This window comes from Halichoerus grypus, chromosome 11 (assembly GCF_964656455.1).
Source record: "Halichoerus grypus chromosome 11, mHalGry1.hap1.1, whole genome shotgun sequence".
Classification (NCBI taxonomy): domain Eukaryota; kingdom Metazoa; phylum Chordata; class Mammalia; order Carnivora; family Phocidae; genus Halichoerus; species Halichoerus grypus.
Window position 1 is genome coordinate 100,875,712 of NC_135722.1, and position 18,056 is coordinate 100,893,767.

Here is an 18,056-nt window from a genome sequence, read left to right on the forward strand (position 1 = left end):
TACCTTTTTTGGTCCCCCCCCCCTTTTTTTTTTTTTACTTACCTGCCCCTCCACTCCCCACTGGGTATTTTTCTCATCGACGTAAGGCAGCAGTGCGGTGTGCTTCTTTTTTAGGCCAGAAGGCCAGTTCGGCTATCGTCAAATCCTTTAGAAATCCTTGAGATCTCGTGTGAGCGATCTCTTAGCATGCATTAGGTGTTCAATAAGACTTTCCTTCCTTGGCAAAGGGCTGCTCTTTATTCCTTAGGGAGGGAGGGGGTCTGTTTCAGCTCAGCTGTGGGGGGTCAGTGGTAATGACTTCCTGCTCCACCCTTACAAGTCCTCAAAGTTTAAATCTTGCCCTTTTATAACGAATATATGCAGCAAATTAAAATGAACTAAAAACAGCTCTGCCTGCTCTGTAATCTGCTTTGGTTTTGATCGAGTAATCTCCGATGTAGCTATAGTTTCCGTCATTTCCAGGAGATGGCCATCAACAGAACCTGTTGACCCTGTAGTGTCAAATTGCACGACTCTCTTAAATCTTGGCTATTCAGTAGCAAACTCGTGTGCAGAGTGCAACTTTGTCACAAACATTGACTTCAGCCTGGAATTACACCCTCTATGTATTTTTTCTGAAAGCCGTATTGCCACTAATTACAGAGCTTGTGGTCCATCGCACAGTAATTCGTACCTGGTGAGCTGGTTTTGTGAGAGAGAAACTTGTTGCCTAATCAGAGCTGTAAGGATAGCATAGTGTACTGGATGTCACCTTCAACTCCTTTGGTGTACCCAACCCACCACCTGCCAGGGCACATAGAAACTCTTTGAAGGGTCATGAAATTGTGTGCACACATTGTATACTTATAAAGACTTTTATTGTGCACAATGTGTATCTATTATAACTGCATTGCCTGATGAGTCACATTGTTTTGCTATAGCTTTTTATTCACTGTAGCCTACTTTATAAGAAACAGTCTACATTTCTTCCTTTTTTCCCTTAGTTTTTAACTTGATTCATAGAAAGAATCAGTTGAAATACAGAAACTTTTATCAATTGGGCTTTTTATCATCCGTCTAAAGTATTATTTCTTTAAATTTTCACAAAACACCTTTTGTTTTCAAAGTTACTACTAAAACATTGTTCAGTTTTATTAGAAATTACAACTTAGAAAATGCTATTTACATTTAAGAACTTATATCCTGAAAATTTATGACCTTAACTTTAAAATACTATGTAGTTAAAAATTACGTGTGGACATTTTTGAAACTTCGGTTTTCATAGTAACTACTTTATAATGATAAAGACACATTTTAGGTGAATGGTGCTATAACGCAAGGAGACTTAGCAGTTGTTGGTTTTTGTTTGTAGTATCGTTACATTGGTGATCTTAAAGATTAATGTCCCAAAGCAGAGCACTGTATGCACCAAATTCACAAATCCCAACCATGTAAATGAGGACAGACACAAGAACATAGAACGCTAGAATCTGCAAGCAGCTTCATCCGGCGGTGGGCTCAATCATTTCTTTGTCTTTTCCACACCACTCTGGTCAGAGACTTTGCCTTTTCATTTCTGTTCAGATCCTATAAAAACTGCTTTTATTAATTAACAACAAGGTTATAGTGCTAAGAAATCTTGTTCTCTAGTATCATAGACGGATAAACTTTGCTGTTTGAAGTCATTTTAATGAGAATAGAATATCTCCTCTTACTTAAAGAATCTGAGCCTTGTGAGTCACTGACACAGAAAAGCTGCCTTAATTGTCACCCCAGGGGCAGAGATTCAGATAAAAGGTTTTCAGACACAGCATTCCACATTTATCTTGACTTTTTTGTTTCTAAATAAACAGGGCTCTGAGTCAGCTTCTCAACACTGGGGGTAGTCAGACTATGATGTTTCAAACAGAATCAATGACAATGTTTCTAACAGAACATGGCCAAAGCCGCACAAATACTCCCCTAATTAAGAGATCACTAGTTCTTTGTTACATGTTTTTTTACTTTTATTTTCTTAATTGTGGTAAATTAAATTTTCCCATTTTAACCATTTTTAAGTGTGCAGTTCAGTGGCATGAAGTACGTTGTTGTGCAACCATCAATGCCATCCATGTCCAGAACTTTCTCATCTTTCCAAACTGAAAATACATGTCCATTAAACACTAACTTCCCATTCCCACCCACCCAACCCCCTCACCCAGCCCTTGGCAATCACCATTCTACTTTGTCTCCCTGAATTTGACTACACTAAGTATCTCATATAGGTGGAATCATACAATATTTGTCCTTTTATGTCTGGCTTATTTCACTTAGCACAATGTCCTCAAATTTCATCCGTGTTATAGTATGCATCACAATTATCTTCCTTTTTAAGGCTGATATTTCATTATATATATATGGCACGTGGCATCTTGTTTAGCCAGTCATCAGTTGATGGACACTTGGGTTGCTTCCACCCTTAGGCTATTGTGAGCACTGACATGGTTTTTATTTTTTTTTTTTAATTTTTTTTTACTGACATGGTTTTTAATATTTTATATATATATATATATATTTTTTTTTTAATTGGGCTTTCTTACCAGAACTTCCCCAGACCTGCTTTGCTCTCTCACTTCCTAAGCAAAGATTACTGTGATAATCAATCCAGAGGTGATCCCCACTCCCCCTGGTTCCTCTTTAGAACTATTCCAAACCCTACCTTTTAAAATGTCCTTCCCTACTACTCCCTCTTAAGAGAGGCCCCTGGTTCCTTCTGTTAATTTTGACAGCAAGTTCATAAAACTAACACTGTTAAAATTGTGTTCTAGTGAACTTTATCTGATATGCTTTATCTACATCCTATTAAACTAGACTTTAATTTCCAAACACATTTATTTTTGTACTTTCAGAAGACTCACACAGAGCCATATAATAATGGTAGTAGTACTAGTTAGTAGTCACCAAAGTAATGAAACTATTTCACACCTGTAAACTGTCCTACAGTTTATAAAATATTTTTAAACAGGCAGTAGGTACCTCATATACACTTACCAGTTGATGTTAATATCTCTTCCTTTCAACGGCTTTGTGGAACTTAGTCTTGAGAAATGTTGACATCAGGTTTACTGCTGTTAATTACTGACCACTGCTATTTACTTCCATCTAGTGGTCTGGGGAATAAAGGATGATAAATCTTTTGCCTTTACCCTTTACCACTGTAAAAAAAAAAAAAAAAAAAAAGTGGTAAAAATAGAAGCCAAATATAATCTTCAAAATGTGCCTTGTATACAATTGACACTCTATAAAGGCTTTCATGAAATTTGAATTGCATTTTATCTCGATTCAGTTCAACAAACACTGAATCCTTGGAGTGTATCAAACACTGTGCTAGAATATCAAAGTAAAAATACACTTATTAAGATGATATTTATTATACCAGACACTGTAGGCATTTAAGATATTAAGATAGGCTTACCATCTAAGAATAAGATGGTTCATTCTGGGTTTAGAGTTCTTCCTTTGCAGATAAGGAAACAGCTTTTTTTCCGTCTGTAAAATGGGTTGCATGATTAAGCAAAAACATATAAATATCTAATACATTACATAATAGGTGCTCATTTAATTTATTTCTGGAAGCAAATCAGAAGATACAAAATTTAATAAAGAGAGTTGTGCCAATGCTTTAAAGGATTAGAGAGTGCTATGGGAATATAGGGGAAACGGATTCATTTTGTCTGAAGAGATAGGAGGTTGGAAATTGAATTAGATCCTTAAAAAAGGTAACTTTGACAACAGATAGTATGGTAAGCCTATCCCAGATAAAAAGAGTATCTTGAACCTAAGCAACTAGAATGATGAGTCTTTAAATAAGAGAGAAACCCAAAAGAGAGAACGAATGCAAGAAGTACAGGTAAGAGTTCTGGAAAGGTTGGAGTCACACTTCAAGAGGGACAACTACACAGAGGTATCCAGCAGGCAGCTAGGAAGAGGGCAGGGATGGAGACATGAACTTGGAAGTCATGTACAGAGAGAGGATAGATGGAGCAATGGGAGAGAAGAAGGTTGCAAGTTGTCTAAAAAACACAGCTATAGGCTCAGGCCAACCTTAAGAACTTCATTTTTTTTGCAAAACTAATTTTTAAACCCAGTTCACACGTAAAGAAGATTCTCAGCTGGATTTATACATGTTGGCACATATTGAACCAAGCGGTGAAGCAAGCCCATGAGAAGCCAATTTCTTGGAAGAGTAAGGAGTATCCTTGGAGAGAAATCAGCTAAAGGAAGCAGCAGCCAGAAACAAAGAGCACAGTGCAGCACGGAAGCCGACTAAGTCAGAGGGAGGAAAAGGGTAATTCTGACAGCATGCAACTATCATGTAGTAGACTGTCTCCTGGCTTAGTCCCTACTGGATGTGTGTCTCAGGTCTACGGAGAACGGAGAGGTGTCCCAAGAGAGCTTTTTCAATAAAAAGCACATATAATAATGGTCTTACACAACGTCGCTTGAGTTCTCCACCAGCACAACAAAATACAAGACAAAACCGAAGCGAGGCAGCAGCAGGTGCGGGGAACGGAAAGGAGAGTCTCTTCTCACTCCTCATCCTTGCCTTCCATGCAGAGGACAGCCACCGGCTTACCAGTCCTGGCCCCTGGCACCTGGCCTCTCTAATTTCTCCATGAAAACACGGAGTAACATTTCAAGACTTGGAACAGGAAATCAGGCAAGGGCAACCGGTACAAAGGCAGTGTCCTAGGGGGTGGGCGTGTTTAGAAGTCCTACAAGTATTTGGGCAGGAGCCTTTGCAGAGCTGAGGTCCTGTATTACTCCGGTGGAGGGTCCCAGAGAATTAAGTGTGAGTCCTTTCTGTCACTGGCACCCACAGGTTGTTCAGATCTAACCACCTCCCTGTGCTACCAGGCTACCTTGGTGATTTCTGGATATCTTGATAACAACCTTGAGTCAACTAGTAATTGTCACTGCAACCAAGTTTAGACAACTCTATAATATATTCTGAATAGTCCAAGGTGAATGCTACTGGAAATTATGACATCGGGCTAAAGCAGTCTAAGTAATTATTGGACAAAAGAAAATGTGCATGAATATTCAATGTGGGCCATGTATAATAAAAAAAAAAATGGGCTTTGGATACAAACTAGCTAAATTCAAACCCTACCTCAGCTCATTTCTACCTATATTTCCTTAAACAAGTAGACTCTAGTCTCTCTGAGACTCTTTCCTCATCTTCAAAACACTGAGAGCACTATGGCATTTGAAAAATTATTGTAAGAGCTTCAGATACTATGCATAAAGGCAGGACAATACCTGGCATGTGGCAGGTGCTTAATAAATAGTATAAATAAATCATCATTATTATTTAACAGACCGAACCCATTCACCATTTATAAATACCGATCATTTCTGATCATGTAGCCAGCATCTGAGAAAACAGACTGTGGCAGAGAGTGAGCATTACCTATCAAATATGCCTCTTTCTTCATGCATGACATATTTCTCAGTTTTAGCAAGACACTTTGTCATCCTTGTGGCTGGCTGTGGTCGTGTGACTAAGTTCTAGCCAATCATTGGATTTCCAAAAGTTTTCTTGAAAGGAATTGATTTACCCTTCCTGATACTTAGAATTTTGGCACGGTGGCTAAAGCCTTAGTACCTATCCTGCACCATGATACCATCTTAAGCATAGAACTAGTGGTGAGGATGCTAAAGCAGAAAGGTAGGAATGATTTTGGTCTCTCTATGCATGGTGACTTAGGGGAGCTTCCATACTACCTAGAAACTTGCCAGAGGTGAAAGAAAACTCCTTACTTTGTGAAGCCACTATTTTTGAGCCTCTGTTTTTGATAACCTAACACAATTCCTAACCCCTACAGAACATGCTTTGGAGATTGCCTATATTTAAGTGGTGAGTGAAGAAAAAGGAAATCAGAAAGATAACTATTGGTCAAAGTGGTAGGAATAGGAAAAGTTTCAAGAAAAGGCAGCATTACAGAAAATAAAGGAAGAAAAAATTTGAAGGTGTGAGTGAAGTCTTTGGTATCAAACTCCGGATGAGTTCAGAAAGATGTCATTGTATTTGGTCATTAGAACATAAAATTTGGGGTGACTCAGTTGGCTGGGCGTCTGACTCTTGGTTTCGGCTCAGGTCATGATCTCAGGGTCCTGGGATTGAGCCCTGCGTGGAGTGTAGAGTCTGCTTGTCCCTCTCCCTCCCCCTCTGCTCCTCCCTCCCTTCCATCTCACACACTGTCTCTCTCTCAAATAAATAAATGAATAAAATCTTTAAAAAAACACACACACACAAAATTTCGCTGCAGCTTGAGAAACAAATCAGAGAACTACAAGTTGACAAAGCAAGTAACAAAGGTTCTTTCTTGGTGCCTTGGAGAGAATGGAAGAGAAGCAGCATAGGAGCGAACAAGTTTGTTAAAAGTAAGAACCACAATGCCACTGACAAGAAAAGCTCAAGAAATAAAGGAAAAGAGGTAGAGAAGAATGAAATTGTGAAAAAGGTATCTGCAAAAGATTCTGGGAGAACAAATCACAGAAGCACAGCTGCTGGGACAAGCCTTAGAATGATCACTTTCACAAATGAAATCTTCTCCTTTGAATGAACACTGGCTTTAAAATAATTATATCGTCCTGAAAAAATTTTTCAAAACGTTAAGTGCTGACAGCAGTAATTCTATTTCTACATGGTAAATTAAGTGCCACCTTCAAACACTTGCATTAAATTTTAAATGAGCATAACAGCACTCAGAATGTAATTCTGAAAGGGGAAAAATCTTGCAACACCAACAACAAAACACGCGGAAAAGTAATTGTTGGGAAAAGTACATAATTAGCTTTCCATTATTTTTAAAATTGTCATTAACAGCAAATAGACTAAGAGTAAACTAATACACCAGAAATATGTTCATGAAATTAGACCCTCTTCAGAGCTTATCATTTACCTTTGAATTTTAGTCATCTTGTGCCACAACCAAAATATTTCTTTTTCACCTCATTGTATAGATCTCATTTTATTTCACAAAACTTATTACTGATACAGCTCAATGTAAGCATTGCTCTAAAGGCAAACTCTACAAACTCCTTAGTACTATTCCATTCTTCGAATTTATCGTATCTAGTTTGCTTCCTGTAAAAGCAGTAAGAAATAGCTACTTCACTTTAGAGAATACTTTGATGACTAATCCTAACTATTCAAATAGGAAGAGATCCATTTCCTATCTTCTGATTCTGCACTGACCTCAAAGTAGCCTTTGAATTCCATTCTGAGAAGAAAAGGTATGGATTTAAAAATTACAGACATAAAAAAAGAACTAATAAATTATTTTCACTTTTTTTGCCCCATCTGTACAGTTATTCCCAAAGCAAAACACTTCATCTTGGGAGGGTCGGGGATGGGGGTCACATGTAGCACTAGGGTATTTGAGAGTGTGAGTTCAGGAGTCAGAAAGACCTACATTCAAATTCTGATGCTACCTGTGTGACCTTGGGCTAGTAATGAAAACTGTCTACATTTCTTGTTTTTCACTCATAAAATAATAGTAACAACCACTTCCTACAATTACTCCTTTCATTACGATAAATGAAATAAGCCAGACACAAAAGGCCAAATAATGCATGCTTTCACCTATAGAAAATATCCAGAAAAGGCAAATTCATCGAGGCTGAAATGTTGGGGGTGGGAAGGGCAGTAGAACAGGAAGTTACCACGTAACAGGTACAGAGTGTGTTTCGGGTGACAAGAAAATTTTGGAAATACAGAGTGATGGTTGCACAGTGTGAATGTACTAAATGCCACTGAACTGTACAATTTAAGATGGTTAAAATGCCAAATTTTATGTATTTTACCACAATAAAATTTTAAATGGAATTATTTCTTTATGAATAGGAATTAAAAGTTTTAATTTAAAACTTACAGATTGCCAAATTTGGAGGGAGGCCCGTCTTAAAATAGAAACTAGAGGACCTCCATCTGTGACTTGATGTGTTTATACTCCAGCCACAAGTCATTTCCCATTCAGGCCTGAATGCCTATTGTCTATGGGCGTCACACAATCACAGTCAAAATCATAACTGGATTTTTCTTCCAACTTGAAAAATTACGTTTTCTTGATTATGTTTTGAATTCTGAAAAAACAGTTAAATAAAGGCATTTGTTTAATAGTGTTGGGAGAAACAGACAAGCAAAAAAACTGGTTCGATCAGAACTTCACACAATACACTAAAATAAATTTCAAATGGATTAAACACTTAAATATAAAAACAAGGTCATAAAAAATCCTGAAAATATGTCACTATTTATTTTGGGACAGGGAAAGAATGTATAAATCTCAAAATAGCAGAAGAAACCACCCAAGAAAAGATAGCTTTCATCCCCCACCCACTCATGTGCACACACACACATTTACTATTTATTTCAATACTTAAAAAAATATTAGAAGCAAAATTAACTACAGCAGTTCCCCCTTATCTGCAAGATAGTTCCAAGACCCCCAGTGGATGCAAGATAGTACCTAACCCTATATATACTACGTTTTTTTCTTATATATACATACCTATGATAAATTTTAATTTATAAATTAGGCACAGTAAGAGATTAACAATAATAATAAAATAGAACAATCGTAATAATATATACTGTAATAAAAGTTATGTGTACATGGTCTCTCTCTCTCTCAAAATATCTTATTGTAACTATATTCACCCTTCTTGTGATGATGTGAGATGATAAAAGGTCTAGTGCTGAGACGATGGGAGGGGAATGACGTAGACATTGTGACACAGACTGAGGCTACTACTGACAGATTGTCAGAAGGATCATCTGCTTTCTGAACACAGCTGACGGTGTGTAGCTGAAACCACAGAAAGTAAAACCACGGATGGGGGAGGATTCCTGTTAACTGGGGAAAATATTTACAAGAAACATTTCAAACAAAGCTCTGATAGCCCCAAATACAAAGAGTTTTCACAGATGAATAAGAAGAATCAAAACCCTAGTAGAAAAATGGTCAAAGATTATGAACAATTCATGAAAAAATGGAATTGGCTGAAACAAAGTAGCAAAACACCCAATTTCATTAATGATAAAAGTGATTTAAAATTAATAACCACTATTTTGATGGAAATACCAATAGAATGGTTTAAAAGTAGACAGGCTAAGTTGCCACAGAAAAATAAACATAGAAAAATCAACATGCAAGAATAGCCAGCAAAATTTTGAAGAAGAAGACCAATAGGGTGGGTGTGGAATAGTCCTGCAATAATTAGGTTCTAGGGCAGGAACAGCCAGACATTTATAGATTGTAAAGCCCAGAAATAGACAATACAAGGGGGGATTTAGACACCATTTCATATAAGTGATGAAAGATGGATTGATAAATTTTGTTAGCAACTAGGCAGTTATCTGGAGAAAAAATTAAATTGGCTCCTGACTTCAAAATTTACACCAAAATAAAATCTAAATGGATTAAGCATTTAAGTGGGAAAAATTAAAATTGCTAGAAGAAAACAACAGTAGTTGTTTTTAGTTGTGCTGTTTGTAGAATCTAGGTCCTGGAAGAATAGTATGGCAGACTTAATTTTTAAAGATGGTCACAACCGTAGCTCCTGTCCCACATTCATCTCTTGCAATATGATCTTAAAACTCCTCTCATTGATCTTTGGGCTCTGTGTCCCCTCTCCATGAACTAGGATGGACCACTGTGGCTTTTTTGACCAGAAGAATATAGCAGAAGTGACTTCTCAGGCTAGATTATAAAATACTTCCACCTTGCTCTCTTGGAATGCTCACTCTTGGAATGCATTCACCATGCTGAAAGGAAGCCCAAGCAGGACCACATGGCGAGGAACCAAACCACTCAGCTCACAACCTTGGCTGAGCTCTCAGCCAATAGCCAGCACCAACGTGATAGTGATATGAGTGATCCATCTTGAAAGTGGATCATCCAGCCGCAAACTGAGTCACCCCAGTGATGCTAAGCAGAGAAGAGACATCCTTGTTGAGTCCCAGCCAAATAACTGTTTTTTTTAACACTGAGTTTTGGGGTAGTTTAGGGTTAGGGATTAGGGTTAGAGGTTAGGAGAGGGAGAGAGAGAGAATCTCAAGCAGGCTCCACATTCAGCACAGGAGCCCAACTCAGGGCTCGAGCTCATCACCTTGAGGATCATGATCTGAGCCAAAATCAAGAGTCAGACACTTAACCAACTGAGTCACCCAGGCACCCCAAGGAGATAAAATCTTTAAATATTAATGGCAATCTGAAACTAAAATCCAAGTAATTGTGATAAAGCACTGAAGGTGGTCTATATGCTTGTGGTGGGAGAAGCGGCAAGGAAAGTGAAGGCATGCTAGAGGCATTTCCTTGGTGGGGGGCAAGGGTGTCAGACACAGTACTGCTGTGGTGGTTTGGCACTGGATCGGCTCAGTTAGGGCAGAACTCTGGCTCCCAGAATCTCCCCCACCCCCGTCCAGTTCCATGTAGAGTTGGTGTTCTATAGTAAAGATTTTGACTGGCCTTTGTTCCTGCTCTCTCTCTAAATCCTTGGAATTTCCCAAGGAAGAAGAGTATCTTTGAGATTCTTAGATATCCTAGATAGTTTCAGGACTGGATCCGGCCATGCTGGAAAGATCAGCCACGTGATTAGAGCTGAGGCTTTGAGCCACTTGATACCAGTCCAGACTCCTGGGAGAGTTCAATCTCATGGCCAAGGTTCAATCAATCATGCCTCTATAATGAAACCCCAGTAGAAACTCTGGACACAAAGCTTGGATAAGCTTCCTGCCTGGTACCACATACTGATGTGCCACGAGGGTGATGCACCCTGACTCCATGGGAAGAGGACACAGAAGCCTTGTATTTGAGACCCTCCCAGACCTCACCCCATGTGTCTCCTCTTTTGTCTCATTTGATTTGTATCCTTTTGCTGTAATAAAATGTAATCATAAATATAGCTCTTAGCTGAGTTCTGTGAGTCATTCTAGTGAATTACCAAACCCGAGGGAGTAGTGGGAACCCCTGAATTTGTAGCCAACTGGTCAGAAGTGTGGGTGGCCCAGGAATCACTGACCTTGCAGCTGGTGTCTGAAGTGAGGGCAGTATCTAGAGGAATAAGCCCTTAACCTGTGACATTTGGCCTAACTCCAGATAGTTAGTGTTAGGATTGCAATGCAGTTTTGACCACAAGAGAAATTCACTTGAGATTTGGACATCGTAAGGGAAAGAGCGGTCGTATTTTTTACACTGCAGGAGATCAGCAGTGGGTGCCAGGGTACCTCATGCACATTGCTGATCTCCTGGCTCACCTTGCTGGCGTGGGGCAGCACCCAGCCCATGGCTCCTCCAGGTCCTGCCACACGTCCTCCAACTTCTCTGAGTCCTGAGCCAAAGATACGTGCAGTTCTGTAGCCAAGCGTGCCAGTTACCCCTGCAGGCATCATCTGAGTCATCTAAGGCAGAGTGATGAGAGACAGATGCAAGCTCTGTGTTTGTTTTCTAGCAGTTTCCAGTTTGTTCCTGCTCCTGTTCTTGTTCAGCTTTTCTTCCCAGCTGTGGATCTGGCAAACTTATTATGACTTCAGGCCCAACACCAGATGCAGGGCAGCAGATTTTTCCACCTGCAATTACAACTGTGTAAGGTTAAATCCCCACAATAAGTCCCTTATACTTTATCACTCTGATTTTACCTTGACTGCTACAACTGTTTCAGTCTGATAAAAAACTATAAATTTAATATGATGGATGAGAATTTAAAGGAATACACTACAGGAATAGAAATAGTATGACACTAGGGTTTTCAATTCTGACTACATACCAGACTCTTTTAAAAAATACTGATACCACTCTCCTCCCCTGAGATTCTGGGGTAAAATTTAGGCATTAAGTTGATTTTTTTTTTATTTTATTTTATTATGTTATGTTAGTCACCATACATTACATCATTAGTTTTTGATGTAGTGTTCCATGATTCATTGGGCATTAAGTTGATTTTTGAAAGGGGATTCCAGTCTGTATCCAGGGTTATTAAATGCTGCCCTGGAAGGAAGGAAGAAAAAAAAAGAAAAGGTGATCAATCCTATAAACCTATATATGCAAGTAGATAAAGCAGGAATAAATTAAAATATACCTTACTATAAGAGGTATTCCTAAAATCAAGTGACATAAAGGTATTAAAAATTAACAAATAGACAAAGCAGGCCAATATTAACAAAAAATAAGATGTGAAACAACAATATAAAACAGAATAGGGGCGCCTGGGTGGCTCAGTTGGTTAAGCAACTGCCTTCAGCTCAGGTCATGATCCTGGAGTCCCTGGATCGAGTCCCGCATCGGGCTCCCTGCTCGGCAGGGAGTCTGCTTCTCCCTCTGACCCTCCCCCCTCTCATGTGCTCTCTCTCATTCTCTCTCTCAAATAAATAAATAAAAATCTTTAAAAAACAAACAAACAAACAAAAAAACAATATAAAACAGAATAGAGTCCAAAGTTAATAGCATGAAGATGGGTCAAGGATATTTCCATTAATAACCTATTACAGGGCACAGGGAAGGAACGTCATACCTCTTTTTGCATCTAGCAGAGCTTCAGGATATACACTAACTGCAGGATGTATTTATTACTCAGAGAAAATGATAAATTAAAATCATCTGTTTCAGAACTAAGAGATTAAGAAGAGAAAAACATATAGAACTTAAAACATGTAATTCATAGAACTTATATACCATATTAGCACATTTAACTCCTTGAATTCCACACAACCGATTTGTTGGGTTAACTGATGTTCTCTATTCTTTCTGTAATAAATGTCTTTGTCCTTGACATATTGCAAGCTAGGTGCTAGTCAACCCCTCCTCTATGTTCACCTGTTCTTGCTCTCACTAGGTAAGTGGTTCCAAACCTGCTTATGCTAGTTCTCATTAATATAACTTCTTAACCTGAATATTATATAAGCCAGTAAATAAGAACATGAATGTGAAATATGAATATGAATTTGTAAAATAACAATTTCTAGAAAACTAGTTGAATACTTTGTAAAGATTCAGTAAGGATAAATCATTGTAAGAATTTGCTGTCAGATTAAATGTGTGCAAGACAACTGTAAAAAAAAAAAAAGATATGAATCCTAGAAAACTTGAATCCTTCACAAGTTTCTCTGCATTTGTATTCCACTATAAAGAAACCCAAAATGGAAATTACAGGCAACGCAGTCTGGCAGTGATTTATACAAGAAAGGCCAACTAAACTCCAATTCATGTAGCTAGATGTAAGGAAAAGGCCTTGGCCCTACATCAAAAGATTGGCAAATGAATGTATATTTATGTGTATTAAATTAAAATGCATGCATTTTCATTTTTTAAATGACTCCTCATTCTGACATTTTTGATTTACAAATCTTGTCAGGTAAGAGATAATTTTGTAAAGACAGAATTTTGAGACAGAGAAAATAAATGTTTTTCAAACATGCATGGAACCATTATAAAAACTGGGAAAAGAAACCTTTAGGCAAATACCTTGCAGACATCACATAGTGCGGGATGGAACTCACAGGCAGAAGGGCCAGCCAAGGAGGATGGGTGTGGCTCCAGGTTCTCCTCAGCAACCCTGGGATAGGTGTGCGGGCCATGGGTCAGCACAGTTAGCTCACTGCCAGGAAACCTAGAGAAAGCCTGTGATCATCCAGCTAGTGATCTGGTTCGTATCTCTACAAGTTTATGTCACATTGGCCATATTCTCTGTCCACAGGCTATAAAATTAAAAGTCACAGTAGAAGAAAAAAAAAGTCACTTAGAAATTAAAAAAGAATCTCAACAACTCAATTTAAAGAGAAAAATCAAACATAAAAATACAGATCATGTAAAGGAAGGATGGTGAGTACACTACATGTCAAAACCCAGGAATTACCTTCCACCTCCAGTCAAGATGGAGTAACAAGGATTTACCCTCCTGCCCAAAACAACCAATACACACAAAAAAGCACAAAACAAGACAATGGACACCAGGTAGAAAGGACAGTGATCCTGAAAAGCTGGAGACAAATGAGGTGAGCTTTACGATTGCCTCAACTTGCTGCCTTGAGGGAATTTCCAAGCTGCAGTGTGGTTGGGGGCAGGGTGGGCAGAGCCTGGCAAATTCCATGGGTTGAGGAGCTAAGACTGAGCATCTAGGGAAACCAAGCCAGCTAGAATGTCCAGTACACAGGACTGAAGAGGGTTAAGTTGCCCAGGAGAAAATTCTCAGAGATCTGCAAGTTTCCTCCAGTATCCATGAGAGTAATGAACAGCATATAGGTTTGAAGAAATTATCTAAGGCTGAGAAAAAAATTGTCCCAAAAAGTCAGAGGGAATACGACTCAGCACTCACATAGGACCAGGAACAGTATCTGTTCCCACTAGTCAGACCGCAAGTCTTGGTAATTCATGAGGCACCTGTTACAGTATCCAAGAGTTTTGCCTCAGTCAGTAATGGGGTGAGTCAATCCTAAATAGTTCTCAAATTCTGCCTAACAAATCTTAAATCATGTCCTGGATACAATGGTTTACAAGTAACGTATGTGTGTCCCAGAACAAAGCTCAAGAATATTTATAGAAACACAAACTATCAAGTATCCAGTAAGGTAAAATTCATATTGCCTAGCATTCAATCAAAATGACAAGGCATGCAAAGAAGCAGGAAAGTACATCCGATAATGAGAGTGAACCAACAGAGACCAACTGAGAACTGACAAAAATATTAGAATTAGCAGGCAAGGACATTAGAAATTACTATAACTTTATTCCATTTGTTGAAAATTTAACTAAAGATAGTGAAGATATAAAAAGAAGATCCAAGTCATGTGCTAATTAACTGGGGCGGGGGGCGGAGAACCCTCTCACAATCATATATATCGAATCATGTTGTATACTTTAAATAGCTTACAGTTTTGTCAACTGTACCTCAACAGAGCTGAAGAAAAAGAGTAACAATCAGAAGTGATGTAAATCAAACTTCTAGAGAGAAAAACTATAATGTCTAAGATGAAGATTATACTGTAAGTAACTGCTGACTAGACACTTCAGGAAAAAAAAAAAAAAGACAAGTGGGCTTGCAGACCTAGTAATACAACTATCCAAAATGAAACAGAAAAAATAATTTAAAAAATAAACAGCATATCAGTGAGCTATGGGATAACATCAAGAGGTCTTATATAAGTGTAGTTGGAGTTTCCAAAGAGGAAATTGAGGACAAAACTTTTTTTTATTAATGGCCAAAATTTTTCCAATTTTGATGAAAATTATAAACCTGCAGATCCATGAAGCTCAATGAACTCCAAGCAAAAGGAACATGAAAAAAACTGTATTAAGACACATTATCACCCAACTGCTCAAAATCAGCCAGAGAAAAATGACACATTATGTACCTGACAGCATATTTCTTACAGGAAAAAATAACAAGCAGGAGGACAGTGAAGCCACATTTTTAAAGTATTGAAAGGAAAAAAAAAAGCCTGTCAAGTTAGAATTCTGTACCCAACAAAAAGGTATTTCAAAAACAAAGGTGAAAGAAACTTTTTCAGACACGAAGGCTAAAAGAATTCATGACCAGCAAGCCAGCACTGTAAGAGATACCCAAAAAAACTTCAAGTAGAATACCAGATGGATAAATGGATCTACACAGAGGAACAAAGAGCTCCAGAAATGGTAACTATTGGAATAATAAGATTTTTATTTATAAATCTCTTTAAAAGAGAATGTTGTTTTTTTTTTAAGATTTTATTTATTTATTCATAAGAAACAGAGAGAGAGAGGCAGAGGGAGAAGCAGGCTTCCCAGTGAGCAGGGAGCCCGATGCGGGACTCAATCCCAGGACCCTGGGATCATGACCCGAGCCGAAGGCAGATGCCCAACCATCTGAGCCACCCAGGCGCCAAAAAACAAAACAGGGCGCCTGGGTGGCTCAGTTGGTTAAGTGTCTGCCTTCAGCTCAGGTCCTGATCCCAGGGTCCTGGGGTAGAGCCCCATGTTGGGCTCCCTGCTCAGTGGGGAGCCTGCTTGGAAAACGCTGCCTGCCGTGCCCCCACCACCACCACTCTCTGTCAAACAAATAAATAAGCTCTAAAAAAACAAAAAAAAAACAATGCAGTGAGGGGCTTTTACATATATAAATGTAAACTGTGAAACAGCACAGCCTCTAACAAGTCTGACCAGGATGTAGGAAGGAAAGTAGAAATATATCACAAACTAAAACTGGACTCTAACTGGAGGAAGAGTTTAACAAAAATTGTAAGAAATACCATGTACTTCTATCAATTAATTTGTATAGATAAAGAAAATGGCTGATTTTTTTTAGAAAGGTATAAATTATTCAAATTGATTTCTGAGAAAGTAGGAAACGAATAGTTTCCCCCATGGCTAATAAAGGAAAATGGGGGGAAAATCATTTATTTCTAAGACTGTTTTATGAGTTCAACAAGTCTTAAATTAACAGATAATTCCTGTATTATTCAATTTTCTTGCCAGGGCATAGAAAAAGATAAGCTTACCAATTCATTCTATAAAACCAGCAGAACTATAATTCCCAAACCAAACTAAGATAATAAACAATTTTTTAAAGAAAACCTCATGAATACATACCTAAATCTTAACATTTTTGAAAAATAGAATTCTAGAGTGTAATTGGCACAATATATTGTTAATACAGAGTTTTTATAACAGGATAAAATGATGGTTCAGGATTAGGAAACCGATTAAAAAAAAATACTACTATGCTGAAGCCTCCCTTTTTTATTCAATTATTTGACAAATGTTCATTTACTCATCAAAAATTTACCAAGTATTATTGGAGTGCCAGGCACTGGATAATGAGAATTCAGTGATAAGATATGGTCTCTGCTTTCATGGAGCTACCTAGAGAGATACAGATAAAAAGAAAATTATTAACACGGTATAAGGCTATGACAAAAAAATACAGGGTACTATTATTGTATTACATAAATTGGCACATCGGGGTGCTGTTGGGAGTATCCTGTTGAGGATGACTGCCCCTTCTCAGATGATGGCAGTTGGTGTGAGGAATATGGACCTACACAATATGAGAGAGTAGTATCAAAAACGTTGGTTGATTGCGTAGAGAAGGGTTGAGTCAGATTCTTTGGGGGTCTTAATATCTTAGTGTTATGCACAAAAGGGTCAAATAAGTTCGGAAAATACTAGGTTAAGCATAAAGATTTCTTTACTGCAGTACTTGTCAGAAGCTTTGTGGTTTTTGTCACTAAGTTAAGCCACCCAACGTTAGATAATACCCAACTTTACCACATTTGATTACAGAACGCTTATTGTGCAGAACACCTTGTGAGAATGGTGGTTCATGAACACGTGGGGAGAAACTGCTCCCACAGAAACACCTCTTCCTTTCTACTGCAGCTCCCAAACCTACATGAATCATCTTACTAACTATATTCAGTTTGTTGAGGCTGTCTTGTTTGATCCCTTTACACAGGACATTTATTAGTTTGATTACCCTCAACTGGGAGAGATTGAAGTGAAAACGTTTCTCTGAAACCTCAAAAAGGGTGTGTCCCAAGTCATTAAAAAAACAGATTATTCCAAACCAGGATTACCTATGAATCAATATGAAAAGAACTGATCCAAAGATAAACTGCAATAAAGCAGAGTACATCTCTGTAAATCTCTATAAAACCTACCAAATATTCATACAGGTAAGATACCTGAGAATAAGCTCAATGGAAACAAATCCTTCTACTATTACACTGCTAAAGCAAACAGAAACTTTTGATCCTAATGCTCTCCACGTTGAGTAAATAATTCCATTTACCTAAAAACTGCATGCATTTTATTTACAAACAGGAAAGACCTGAGAGTATGTGAACTCTCAAGGAGGCTAACTTGAATTAGTTAGCTAATGCTCAGAACTATAATCCATGTCACCGAAAATCTGATTCTAAAATATTAAGTTCTATATGTACAAAAGGAGTATTTCAGGATGTTCTAAGAACAGACATTCTTAACACTAGGCAATCACTGAATTGAAGCATATTGCTAATGTCGTATACAATGTCTCTAAAGTAAGTGATGTCCAAAAAA

At 38.0% G+C, this 18,056-nt stretch overlaps 1 long non-coding RNA gene across 3 annotated transcripts; it reads right to left on the minus strand.

The window, feature by feature from the left end:
• Positions 1-835: 835 nt before the first annotated feature.
• Positions 836-12,171, minus strand: LOC144379468 (uncharacterized). Of its 3 annotated transcripts, XR_013442609.1 has the most exons (5): positions 11,285-12,171; positions 7,899-8,109; positions 3,434-3,507; positions 3,010-3,173; positions 836-1,575 (listed from the first exon to the last, which is right to left on the minus strand). It is a non-coding gene; the product is annotated as an uncharacterized LOC144379468 (long non-coding RNA). The 3 variants fall into 3 exon arrangements; XR_013442607.1 differs by lacking the exon at positions 7,899-8,109 and having other exon boundaries at positions 11,285-12,170; XR_013442608.1 differs by lacking the exon at positions 7,899-8,109 and having other exon boundaries at positions 836-1,566; positions 11,285-12,166.
• Positions 12,172-18,056: the final 5,885 nt, after the last annotated feature.